The sequence below is a fragment of the Equus przewalskii genome, chromosome 30 (assembly GCF_037783145.1).
Source record: "Equus przewalskii isolate Varuska chromosome 30, EquPr2, whole genome shotgun sequence".
NCBI lineage: Eukaryota > Metazoa > Chordata > Mammalia > Perissodactyla > Equidae > Equus > Equus przewalskii.
In genome coordinates, this window is record NC_091860.1 from 6,680,905 (window position 1) to 6,693,804 (window position 12,900).

At 42.7% G+C, this 12,900-nt stretch overlaps 1 long non-coding RNA gene across 1 annotated transcript; it reads left to right on the forward strand.

Annotated features, from left to right (window-relative positions):
* The first annotated feature begins 1,764 nt into the window (after positions 1–1,764).
* LOC139080433 (uncharacterized) lies at positions 1,765–4,473 on the forward strand. Its single transcript, XR_011534943.1, has 3 exons — positions 1,765–1,896; positions 2,289–2,372; positions 4,357–4,473. It is a non-coding gene; the product is annotated as an uncharacterized lncRNA (long non-coding RNA).
* The last annotated feature ends 8,427 nt before the right edge of the window (positions 4,474–12,900 follow it).

The following is a 12,900-nucleotide window of genomic DNA, read 5'->3' on the forward strand; positions in this document are numbered from 1 at the left end:
ATGGTGGCAGAGTGTTGAATCTTAGGCAATTTTCTTTTCTTATAGAAACTTACAATGAGAGGTAAATGTGCTCCTGTTTTATTCAGTTTTCATACAGGCTCGGGGTTTTAAAACTTTGAAATCAAGGACGTCTGCAGTCTACCTCTGAAAGATTAGCAGAAACACAGCATATAGCACCATCATTCGTGAAGGTAATTAGACCTTTTCTAGGTTCGAAAAAGCAGTAATTTTCGAGTTATTGAAATGAGAACCTTCAATATCTGATTTCTTTTGTTGGCTGATTGGTTTTCTCCCATCTTTCCACTTATGAAAAAGGACGAACAACCTGTGTGATCTTTACACCTACAGCTCTTCTGGGTGCCAGGCTTTTCTCTCCACTTGCCTATTAGATGTCTCCCTCTGATTTTTTTCCCTACCAGCCTACACCTGCATATGTGTTCTCTGTGTTAATGAGTAGCATCCACTTCAGCTAGAAACCTGGGGACCAACCTTGATTTGTCCATCTTCTCCCACCTCCCACATCCGTTAATTAATTAATTGCTAAAGCCCTGTTGATTCAGCCTCTTAAATATTTCTTTCTTTCTTTTCTTTTTTGAAGAAGATTGGCCCTGAGCTAACATCTGTTGCCAATCTTTCTCTTTTTGCTTGAGGAAGATTGTTGCTGAACTAGTATCTGTGCCAGTCTTCCTCTATTTTGTATATGGGATGCCACGACAGCATGGCTTGATGAACAGTATATAAGTCTGCACCTGGGATCCAAACCCATGAACCCTGGGCTGCTGAAGCAGAGCGCAAACCCACTACACCACTGGGCCAGCCCCAATATTTTTTAAGTCTCTGTCTCATCATCTCCAGTTCCACTACATAGCTAGACTATAACCATTTCTTGCCTGGATTTCTCTAATAAACATTCATTTAGTCTCCTTGCCTTTTGTTTTGCTACCCTCAGTCTAGCTTTCAGACTGCCACCACCAGTCTGTCTAACATGTATTAATGTAATAATTATATTCCTCTGCTTTATTGTCAGACTCCTGCCGTGGTGCACAGGCCATTGCATCATTTGGCCCCTGCCTACCATTTTTCTGTTCCCATCTTTCAATGTGCCACCCCTTTGTACCCCTATCCTCCTGCTCTCTTGGCATTTTGAAGTCCTGTCACAGAAGATTGCTTGCAGTTCTTGAGCACTAAAGCCTGCTGTTTCATGCCTCTGTCACATTGTTCATGTTGTTTGTTCCCTGTGGTTTAGATATCCAATCTCTTTAAGGCTTTTCCTGACTTCCTTAGGTGGCATTTATTTTACCACCATACCTAGCATTTCTAACAAAATATCAAAATGTTTTCAAAAACCTAGTTATTTATGTATTTCATTGGTTATTTATGTACATTTTCAGAACTTACACAGGGCCAAGTATCTGAAATGTGTTCAATAAACATTTAATATAGAAATGATGTTTTCCTCCAGCAGAGATAAAGGAGTGTGACATCAACTGTTTCAGTAGTGTTCTTTCAGAAAGTTTCTTTATATTAAATGATCAATGCAGGTCTAGGGTCCAGTGTTAGTTTCCTAGCCATTGATTAAGGGACTTATTGCTGAATTTTAATCTAATTCTTCACATTGATAATAGAAGTGGAAAGTACTAGAATTTTAGTGAATTATTTTGTGAGTGGTCATAAGTCACAATATTTCTGGGGAGTGTTGTTCTCTATATAGTCAACCAATACTGATGCGTTGTTTGCGTAGTTAGGGATTTCCATTGTGGGACAGAAGAACAGATGTTGAGAGTTTAGACAAACTCATGAAAACCAAAAACATACCTAAAGCTCACCAAGATGTCTTTAAAACTGGTTTTGCAGAGGGTTTTCTGAAAGCTCAAACACTAACACAAAAAACCAATGGTACATTGATTTGACACCATCCGTGTTTGAGAAGAATGTTGGAAAGGAAGTTGTAGTCCTACCTTCAAGTGATTGTAAATCATCCAACTTTCTGTTGGTTATATTCTACCATGTTTGAAACTTAAGCTGTGTAAAAATGGAAATACCTACTGGCACTTTCACTTTATCAAGTGAGAAACCAAAGTCAAGGACAGAAGCATGAGTGACTCCATCAAGTTTATGGTAAGAGGGTGCTGAAAGGAAATCCTGGCACTTCTGCAGAGGGATGCCAGCTTCCAAGATTGCATGTGATGAAATGGGATCATCATCAGTTTAACCTGATGTTTGCATCTCATTGAGCTGTCATTTCTCGTTGATGTCGTTTGATTTAAGGCTTTTTCTTTCTCCTCCAGATTCTCTAAGATGAACCCATCTGATTCTCTTTGTTCTGCTGCTATTTGGCATTTACGGACTCTTAAAAAACCCATTTTTATCTGGTAAAGGCTCTTTTTATTTATCTGACTTATTTTTAAAAATCTTTTAAATCCTCGTCTCTTTTTCATAGTTAGTCTACCTAAGACTTAGAGAAAGAAAACATTAATGTTTATAGGTCTAGGCCTTCAATTCCTGAGTCAGGATTTCTCAGATTGGGTCACTTTGAGATTGTTTTTCGCTTGGAAGTAGAAAAGTTTTAATCTGTTGTGATTGTGTATTGTCTGAGGGCTTATTCACATTGCTTTGTGGATGACAAAGTTCCTTCAGACACTGTACAAATTCAAGTTTTCGAGATAGATGATTAATATTTTGTTAAAGTTCCCAGGATTATGTTAGAGTGAAAATGTTATTTCAACTTCGAGTAGTGGTTAGTGTCCCAGATTTTTAGAAAATGATCCCTGTCCAATTAGAAAATTTTTAAACATGTTGAAGAATTTTATAATAGCAATACAAGATGAAATAATCTATTTCAAAGACAAATTAATAAATTGAATTTGTTTAAAAAATATATTAAAAATAAGACTTTAAGTGAGTCCCATTATTTTTTCAGTTTGCCAGTTTAATATAAAGTACTAATGTCAGGTGTAAGTGGTTCCACTTGCCTTTTCAACTGCTACTCAGTTTTCGCCCTGTGTTCCCTACTCTTTGTGACTGATTACCTTGAGAGCAAAAACTGATGTCTAGTTAAGAACATCGATTGACCTGGATTGGGACTTCATCCCAGAACTTGCATGTAGCCCCAGATGTTTTTAAAGTTTGTCGTGGCATCAAACCTGAGATAAGGTTTTAACATCCAGGAATAGCCTTTTTCTATCTAGATTCACCTTCTATTGTCTCCTTTTTTCCAAAAAAGAACCAGTATCAGGACAATAGGGTGAGATTGGTGGGGTAGTGGTGGGGTGGGATGAGTTCTGATTATTCTTTTATGTTTCTTAATTGACATGTTAGGCAAAATATTCCTTTGGGTAAATTACTCTAAGTTTTTGTTACGTCCAAGTGGTTCTGCAAATTTATTCACATTCCAATAACTATCTAGGTAATTAAATAATTTAGTAGGCTAAAACTGTTAGTCTCCATTCTAAAATTACTGCTTTAAATTTGTCTCCTGACTTGTATGTTCTTGCTATGTTAAGCATTTCTTGTTAACCCTATACTTTTGCCTACATGACTCTAAATTTCAATGTATCTTAAAGGCAATATTTTTGGCTTCTTCTGAGGAAATTAGAAATTGCGCAGTTTACTCATTTCTATCTGTCTACTGTGGAAGTTTACCTGAGGAGGAGAGGTTTAAGAAAGCTTTGTAATAGTTCCCCACAGCTGATCTCAAATATTTTATTATCCTACCAGACTGTTACTGTCTTCTTGTGCTGAATGATGTCATTACTGCTGTATCATCTAAGGGCAAGTATTAACAGTTGTCAGAGGGAGAAGCCTACATGAGCAGTGAAACAGTCTGTTAAGCTTCACCCTTTCTTTTTTTTAATGCCAGAGCCAGTCTTTTTACACTAGGTTTAAGGGGATGTATTTCAAAGTGTAGATCCACGATTAGTTGAATCAGGATAATTATGGATGATTATTAAAAATGCAAACTCTCCTGGGCCCTTTTCCCAAATCTACAAACCAGAAGGTCTGGGCCATGTGGCTTGGAAACCTGCATTAATACATTTCTCAAGTGATTTTTCTGCGTACTAGAGTTTGAAAACCATTGGATTAAGATTTCTGTCGTTAGATATTAGAAGGAGCAGAGGAAAATAATTCTTAGTTTTAACAGGCAAGTAGAAAGATGCCGTTCTAATGTGAGTCATCTCTCCCTTGAACATTGGCTAGCAATCCAGAAGACCTAGTTTCTACTCCTTACCCTGATTGAATGTATGTGGACTCAGATACTTAATTTTTCTGTGTTTTGCTTTCTTGCATCTGAAAAACAAGGTGGTTAGAATTTTCTGATTCTATGAAACGTGTAAACATTTCTTTTCTTCCTGTTAGTTCGCTTCCGGACAACAACAGGGCTTGATTCTGCAGTTGATCCTGTCCAGATGAAAAATGTCACCTTTGAACATGTTAAAGGAGTAAGTTAAAAAGTTTACATTCCCCTCTTCAAACATTATATACTTGTATAAGATCAATATTTGATTGTAAAGGTGTGAAATAATAGAAAATAGGTACATTGGTCTCCGCCTCTGGTTCCTGACACAGAGCTTCTAAATCCCTTGGAGTTTCCTGAGTGTTTAGAGTGTCTTTTGTTCTAATGAGGGGACTCTGAGTGGGCTCCTGGATGGCTTCAGGATGAGGGCTGCTCACCAGAAAGGCCAAGGCAAGGTTAAAAGCTTAGAACGTTTATCTCCATTCCCCATTCTCCAGAGAGGGCAGAGGGGCTGGAAATGGAGTTAATAACTGGTCATGACTATGCGAGGAAGCCTCATAAAAATCCCAATAGTGGGGGTTCAGGAAGCTTCCGGGGTGGTGCACGTGTGGAGGTGCTGGGAGAGTGGCGCCCCCAGAGAGGGCCTGGGAGCCCTACACCCCTTCCTGTATACCTTGCCTTGTGCATGTGTTCCATCGGGCTGTTCCTGAGTTGTATCCTTTTATAATAAACTAATAATCTAGCAACTAAAGTGTTTTCCTGAGTTCGGTGAGCCACTCTAGCAAATTCATCGAACTCAAGGAGGAATCGTGGGAACCTCCAGTTTGTAGCCAGTTGGTCAGAAGCACGGGTGACAGTCTGGCCTTGGGATTGGCATCTGAAGTGTTTGTGTGGGGGGAGGTCTTGTGGGACTGAGCCCTTAACCTGTAGGGTCTGATGCCATCTGCAGGTAGATAGTGTCAGAACTGAATGGGATTGTAGGACACTCAGCTGGTGTCCAGAGTGCTCAGCATGGGAAAAACTAGGATATATTTGATGACCAGAAGTGTCTGAGTTGAAGTAGAGTAGTTGAGAGTGAGTAAAGGAAAACAAGTGTGTATGTATTTCCTTTCCATTAAAGATTATTCTGAAATAGGCAAAATTGCACCAAAATGTATTAGGAACTTCAGTGTTTTGGGTAGACGACAGTGGCAGAAGATCAAATGATGCTTCATTCCAGGGCTTAATATTAATTTGTGGAAGCAGCAAAGTATAGTGGGATGAATGCGGACTTCAGAGTCAAACACTAAAGATTTCAAATTCATTTTTGACTTACTGGCTGTGTGAGCTTGAGCAAGTTACTGGAGATTCTCACAGATGATCTATGTGCTTGCCGTGTAATTGATGCTCAACGAATGTTACTTCTCTTCACTTATTCCTCTTATTGATCACAAACTTTTGTATCTAAAACATCTGTATTTCTTGAATGAATAGAATGGATGAATGCTAACTTATAACCAGTTAATTAAATTATTTATTTAAGAAGTATTTGCTAACGTCTACTAATTTCCAGGTCCTGGTTTAGTATAAGATAGAACAAATGAAACAAATCTCTGCCCTCAAGAAGTTATAATTCTAACAGGAAGTGGACAGTGATATGGTATTTAAGGAAAGTATATAATAGAGTATACTAAAAAGTGAAAAAGTGTTATGGTGGGAAAATAGAGTAGAGTAAAGAGGTTTGGGAGTTCTGGGAGAAAGGTCACAATTTAAAATGGAATGTTCAGGGTGTGACTGACTGAGAGGGAGACATTTGAGTGAAGATTTGAGGAAGACGGAGTAGACCACGCATGTATCTGAGCAAAGAATGTTTCTGCAGAGGAAGTGAGAGAGCAAAGGCCCTGAGGCATTAATGTGCTGGGCTTGTTTGTTGAGCAGTGAAAAGGCCACTTTCATACGGAATGGAGTGCGCAAGGTGAGTGAGCAAACCCGGCAGGAGATGAGAGCAGGGAGGGACACAGGACCGGACTGCACAGCGTCTTGTAAGCCATAATGAAGACTTCGGCTTTTATGTTGAGAAAGTGGGAGTCACTGAAGCATTTTGAATGGTATGGTTTGACCTAAAATTTAATGGGAACACTGGTGCTGTGTTGATAATAATCTTGAGGGGACACAAGTAGAAAACAGTCTGTTACGATAGGCCAGGCAACAGATGGTGGGGGCTCAGACCAACTTGGTTGCAGGGGAATTGGTGAGAAGGGGTTAGATTTTCTTTGTGCGTGTGAGGATGTTTTGCCCTGAGCTAACATCCGTGCCCATCTTCCTCTATTTTATGTGGGATGCTGCCACAGCGTGGCTTGATGAGTGGTGCTAGGTCTGCACCCGGGATCTGAACCTGCGAACCCCAGGCTACCGAAGTGGAGAGTGCAAACTTAACCACTACACCACCAGGCTGGCCCCATAGATTTTTGATATATATATTGAAAGTAGAACCAACAGGGTTTCTTAGGGATTGGAGGGTAGGCTATAAGAGAAAGAGGTGGCAAGAATGACCACAAGATATTTAGTTTGAAAAATTAGAAGGATGGAGCTGTCATATACTGAGAAGAGAAGGGCTGTGGGCAGAGCAGGTTTTGGGGACGAATAGCAGGAATTCAGTTTGGGGCATGTCAAGTGTGAGATGTCCAAATGAAGGTGTTGAGGAAGCATGCGGGTGTACCATTTTGGAGTTCACAGGAGGGGTCTAACAGGTGAAAACTGTAATCGAGATTACGCTCAGCTGTACTAAGTCCATGTGTTTGCCTGAGGTCACCGACAGGGTGAGTGTCACTAGAAGAGAGAAGAGGTCCAAGTGCTGAGCTGTGGAGCCCTCAGGTTCAGAGGATGGAGGAGAGGCATTGGGAAGGGAGACTGAGGAGGAGCTGCCAGTGAGGCGAGTGAGGGTGTTGTCCTGGAAGAAAACACGTCCGTCATGAGGAGCCGTCAGCTGTGTGGAATGGCATTGATGGGCCGGGCGAGAATTGATCCTTCAGTTTAGTAATGGGGAGGGCACTGGTGTGCTTGATAAGAGCAGTTTTATTGGACTAGCAGGGGTTTAAATCCTAATTGCAATGGGTTTACAAGAGATGGAAGGAGATGAAATGGAATAGGTGATTACAAGTAACTCTCGAATTTTGTTGGAAAGGCCATCACAGACAATTCATCTGTTATAACAGGAAATAAAGTAGACGTATTGGTAAACTGGTCGGTAGGGTATATATGGTGGGGCGGGTTGTGGAAGTTCACTGACAGTGAAGTCAGAATCAAGGTCGTGAGCTGAGAGAATGTATGGAAAGAAGAGGGATGAGTGATTTATGGAGGAGGTATGAAATCGTGCAGGAATGAGAGAATGAACGCATTAGGGAAATAAAATAGGACTGCTGGGCCTGCTGGAAGTTTGGGATCATGAATTTATATTGAGACCAGTCAACAGGAGTGTTTTCTTCTCCTGACTGACAAGCAGGAAGGAAAGTGTAATAATAGTGTTTTACCTTTTGAACAGATTGTCTTGTAACTTAAAGACGTGTCGCTATTGAACGTGTTCGGGCAGAGGCTGGACATCGTCTTTGAGGAAGGTTTTGGGAGAAATTCTTCCTGCAGGAGGGGCTTGAAAGCCATGACTTTGAGGACTCTTCCAACTCTGAAGAGGCTGGTTAGGTTGTTTCTGCCCCTCCTCTTTGCACGCTCTGTTTTCTATTGATGAGGGAACATTTGTTTTCAGCCTTGGCTGTTGGGGAATACGGCGTTGGGAGTCATTACGGTAGTTTTTACACCAAGCGGTCCTTTTGTTCCTTTGCAGTTGAAGTAGCTGTGAACCCTGCTGGGATTGTGAAAAGGGAGCAGTAGAGGAAGAGGCTGGTGCAGTGACTATTTGAAAGCTAGACACATCAGTGCGGAGGGCCCTTCTCGTTCTGTCTGAGGGCTGCAGTCAGAGAGCCTGCTTACGTTGAGCTTGCACTAAGGCCGTGGTCAGCGAGGCGTCCTTACTCTCTCCCTGCGGTGTATGTACTTCATTACTCAGTACACCACATTTCTTTTCGGATGAGGCCATTTGGAGTGCAAAATTAGAGAAGATGTGTTGACACCCAAACGTTAGGAAACGGGGACATCACAAGGTGGATCCTCACACAGTTTCCCGTGATAATATGAATAAATGTTATAATTGCTGTAAAATCTAAGTTTATGTGGAGCAAAGTATTTCAGTAGCATTTACCATAATAGTATGCCGTCTTTCACCAGGTCTTAAAGAGCTTGTGTAAGAATGTTATTTCCTTGCCCAGAATTCCTGAACATGTAGGGTTACTTGTATATGGAGCCACTGTGGAAACATTCATAAGGGCGTTGATAACTTCACTCACTGCCTTGATCCTCGTAACCCTACTCTCCTCCATAGGTTTTATATTCCTTAACTGGGAATTCTCTTGCCACAGAGGTTGGGAAGAGAAAATGTATTTTGAATGGTCGATGATGTTTAATTTCTTTCCTGTTTTCGTCCAATTTTAAGTTATCCATTACCTTGACCAAATGTATGTTGGTTTTCTTTTAGTGTATGGATCTCTTCAAATATTAAAAAAATTTTTTTGATAATCTGTTCAACTCTTTTTTTACACATAAATTTTACTGAAGCTTAACAGTCACACAAAAATGCACACATCGTAAATGTACACCTCAATAAATTTTCGCACACGGCTTTGAACACATCTATGTTGTCAGCACCCAGCTCAGGAAACAGAACGCCAGGGCCTGCCTAGTGCCTCTTTCCAGTCACCATCTCTCCCCACCCCAAGGGTGAGCACTGTCCTGTCTAATACCGTAGGTTAGTTTGGGCGGTTTTTGAATTTTATATAAATGTGACGCATGTAGTATGTACGATTTCTTTCGTCAACGTATTTGTGAGATCCATCCGTGTTGTTACATGGAGCGGTAGTTCATTCATCCTCATTGCATAGTGTTCTATTCCACGAACACCACGATACTGTGTGTTTATTCCACATTAGGTAGACATGTGGTTGTGTCTAGTTTTAGCTAAAATGGTCCTGCTGTGAATGTTGTTGTACAGATCTCTTGGTGAGCGTATGAACACACTTCTCTTGTGCCTGGGAGTGGACAAAGCTTTGCTTTTAACCATTAACTTTATAAACATTTTTAGTAAATTTTAATAATTTAATCAGAATAACTTTAAAGACCATTTCAAGACTAAAAAAACACCTACTTACTCTGTATCACTTGTATATTTCCTGGAAATAGTCCTGGGAAATTTTCTAGAAATCTAAGATAGTCACGAGTTTAATTTTAGATTATCAGAATGCCCTTTGGCCCAGAGATCTGTTTCATGTTTTACTACACTCCTTCCCAGGTAGTTTTTTTAACCCTGCCCGATGTACTTCAGGTCATTTTTGTCACTTAGAGCTATTTAAAGTTGTCTATTGTGAGGTTGCAAATTGACTGCCAGTGAGCTAAGTGGATTAACAAATGTATTATTGGCCTAATGTAACTTAAAATAAATAAATATAAATCACTGCACATACTCAACCCAGACTCAACAATTTTTTAACATTTTGTCCCATTTGTTCATTCATTTCCTTTGCATCCATGTATTTTTTTTGACTATTTGAGAGTAAATTGTAGATCTTTTGCTTCCCACCCTTAAATACCTCATTGTGTGTTTCCTAAGAAGAAGGATATTTTCTTTATGTAACTCCAGGACAATTATGAAAATCAGGAAATTTAACATGGATCCAAAAGTACTGTCAGACTCAGAGTCATATTCAGAGACAACAATGCCCTCGTGCACAGTTTCCCTTTTCACAGTTTAGATTACCTGTGGTCAACCACGGTCGGAAATTATTAAATGAAAAATTCCAGAAATAAACAATTCATGAGTTTTAAATCGCGCACCATTCCGAGTAGCGTGATGAAATCTCTCTCCGTCTGGCCTGGGACGTGAATCACCCCTCTGTCCAGCGGACGCCATGCTGCATACGCTCCCCACCTGTTAGTCACTTAGCCGCCACGGTTATCAGAGCGACTGTCTCGGTATCGCAGCGCTTGTGTTCAAGTCACCTTTATTTTACTTAATCGTGGCACCAAAGTCCAAGACTAGCGATGCCAGCAATTCAGATACACCAGAGGAGCCGTAAAGGGCTTCCTTTAAGTGGAAAGGTGAAAGCTCTTGACTTAATAAGGAAAGAAACAAAAATAGTATGCTGAGGCTACGGTTAGAACACATCTATCCACAAATGTGCGAAGAAGGAAAAAGAAATTCATACTACGTTTGCTACTGTACCTCAAACTACAAAAGTTACGGCCACAGGGCGTGACGAGCGTTTAGTATAGGAAAAACATAGTACCTACAGGGTTCGGTAGTATCCATGGTTTCAGACACCCACTGGGGTCTTGGAACATTTTCCCCTCGAATAAGGTACTACTCTATCTATTGCTACTCTATCAGCAATTGTCCCAGCAAGATCCTTTGTAACGAGGTCCCCCATCTGCCCCACCCACCCCAGTTCAGGACTCAGTCTAGGTTCACACACAATATTTAGATTTTCCTTTAATGTGAAAAAAATTCCTCAGCTCTTTTTTTTAGGAGGTGGGTCTTTTGTGACCTTAACAGTTGTATAGCGTATACACTAATTGGTAGAATGTACCTCAACTTGGCTTTGTCTGATGTTTTCTCACAGTTATTCAATGTGACTTTTAATGACTCAGTAATGGAGCACCCATAGGTCCTACTTGGAGGTACGACACTATGCCTTGTGGGTTTTCTATACTCTTCCCACGCCTTGATAAACAATTCCTTTTTAAACTCTCCTCAATTTAAGTTCGCCATTGTTTCCTGTTGGGGCCTTGCTGATACAATCTCCTTCTGGAGAAGACTTTGGATGCATTATTCATTCATTTATTCCACAAATACTTACCGAGGGCCTGCTGTGTGCCAGGCATTGCTGAGGCACAGAGATACAAGGTGAACAAGACAGACCAGAACTCGGCCACCAGGAAGCTCAGGGAGGGAGCCTGGAAAGGAAGAATTAAGTCAGTCAGTAAGAACTAAGAACCCACGCATTCCCCTAAGTATAGGAAGGAAGGAAGTGGGTGCCATGACTGAGAATACATAGTCCACTCATCTAGCCAGGGAGGTCAGAGAAAGCCTCTCTGAAGAGGCCTAGAGGATGAGAAGGTGGAAAACCAAAGGAGAATCTTCCAGGCAGAGGAAAAGCTCAGATGGCAGAGAGCTCGGCATGTTTGGCACTTCCTTCCCATGATGAGAATGCTTTAATGGTGATGTCCGTACAGTGTGTGATGTCAAGACAGGAGGAGAAGCAAGTGCATGCTCACTGAGATGTCACCGTCAGAACAGGTTGTGAGTGAATGAAGAGTTCACGGGCTTCCACACTTCACCAGGGACCATACAGCTCTAGGCCACATCCTCCTCTGCCTCTTCCTCAGACTCACCCTCCTGGGCTCTGACGTCGGAGTCCTGCTGGTCCTGCTGGTCCTCAGACACCAAGTCATTTATGTTGCTCTCTGCCTCCGTGAACTCCATCTTGTCCACCCCCGACCCGTGGAGCAGTGCAGGAAGGCCTTGCTCGGTGACATGGCTGTCAACCTCTGCGAGATGCCAGGAACAGCTCCTGGATGGCCGTGCTGTGGCCAATGAAGGTGCAGAACGTTTTTAGCCCCGGGGGCGGGATGTCACAGAAGCTGTTTTCACATTGTTGGGGATCCGCTCCACAAAAAGGCTGCTGTTCTTGATTTGGATGGTAAGCATCCCCTCGTCCATCTCCTTCCTGGACCTGCGGCCCCTGAACACAGAGGCCCCAGGCAGGTAGCGGCCGTGTCACCGGCAGCCATCAGGCTTTGGCGTTGAACACCTGCCCGGTGAGCTCGGGTGCCCTGCGGGTAAGTCATGGCAGCCGCAAGGCGGTGGTCGTGCCCGGAGGAGCTGGGGCGGGGGTGGGGGGGTCACACAGGGCTGCCGGCTCCGGGAGAAGAGCCCTGGTTCACCTCCCCTGCACCCGCCTGCCACCGCCTCATCCTGGAGACCCCAGGTCGGCCCCTCCCTAGACTTGCTCCCTGGTTCCACTCACTCCTCGGGGTGCACCATGTGTGAGTCAGGGGTGGGTCAGAAGGAGGAAACTTTTCCTCTTTTCTCCGGAGCTGCTCCTCCTCCCACGTCTCGGGGAACCTCATTACGTGCACTTGGCTGCAGGAATTCTGAGAGCCATTCTCCACTCTCCCGCCCCTGCGCCTTCCACTTGCTCACGGAATCCAGTGCATTGTGCGTCTGAGGTTAGTCACCCCTTTCCCACCTTAGAGCCTTTCCAACCTGCCTCCATCTCCCCTCCCTCCTGCCCAGATTCCTGGCTCGCCCTGCCTGTGTGTCCTTCTCAGCGCTCACTCCACCACTGTGCACGATGGCTCGACATCCTTTTAAGGTAGAGTTAAAATTCCTTAACCCTGCACACAGCGCACAATGACCTCGCCTCGGCGCTTCTCCAGGCCCGTCCCCAACCCCATCCCCTCACACCCTATTCAGTCCCGCAATACTGGGGGCACCCAGCCTGGTGTGTGCTTTCTCTTGTGTCCTTCCTTGACAAAGACTATTGTCTCTGCCTGGAATGTCCTTCCCACCCTCCAGTCCCCTC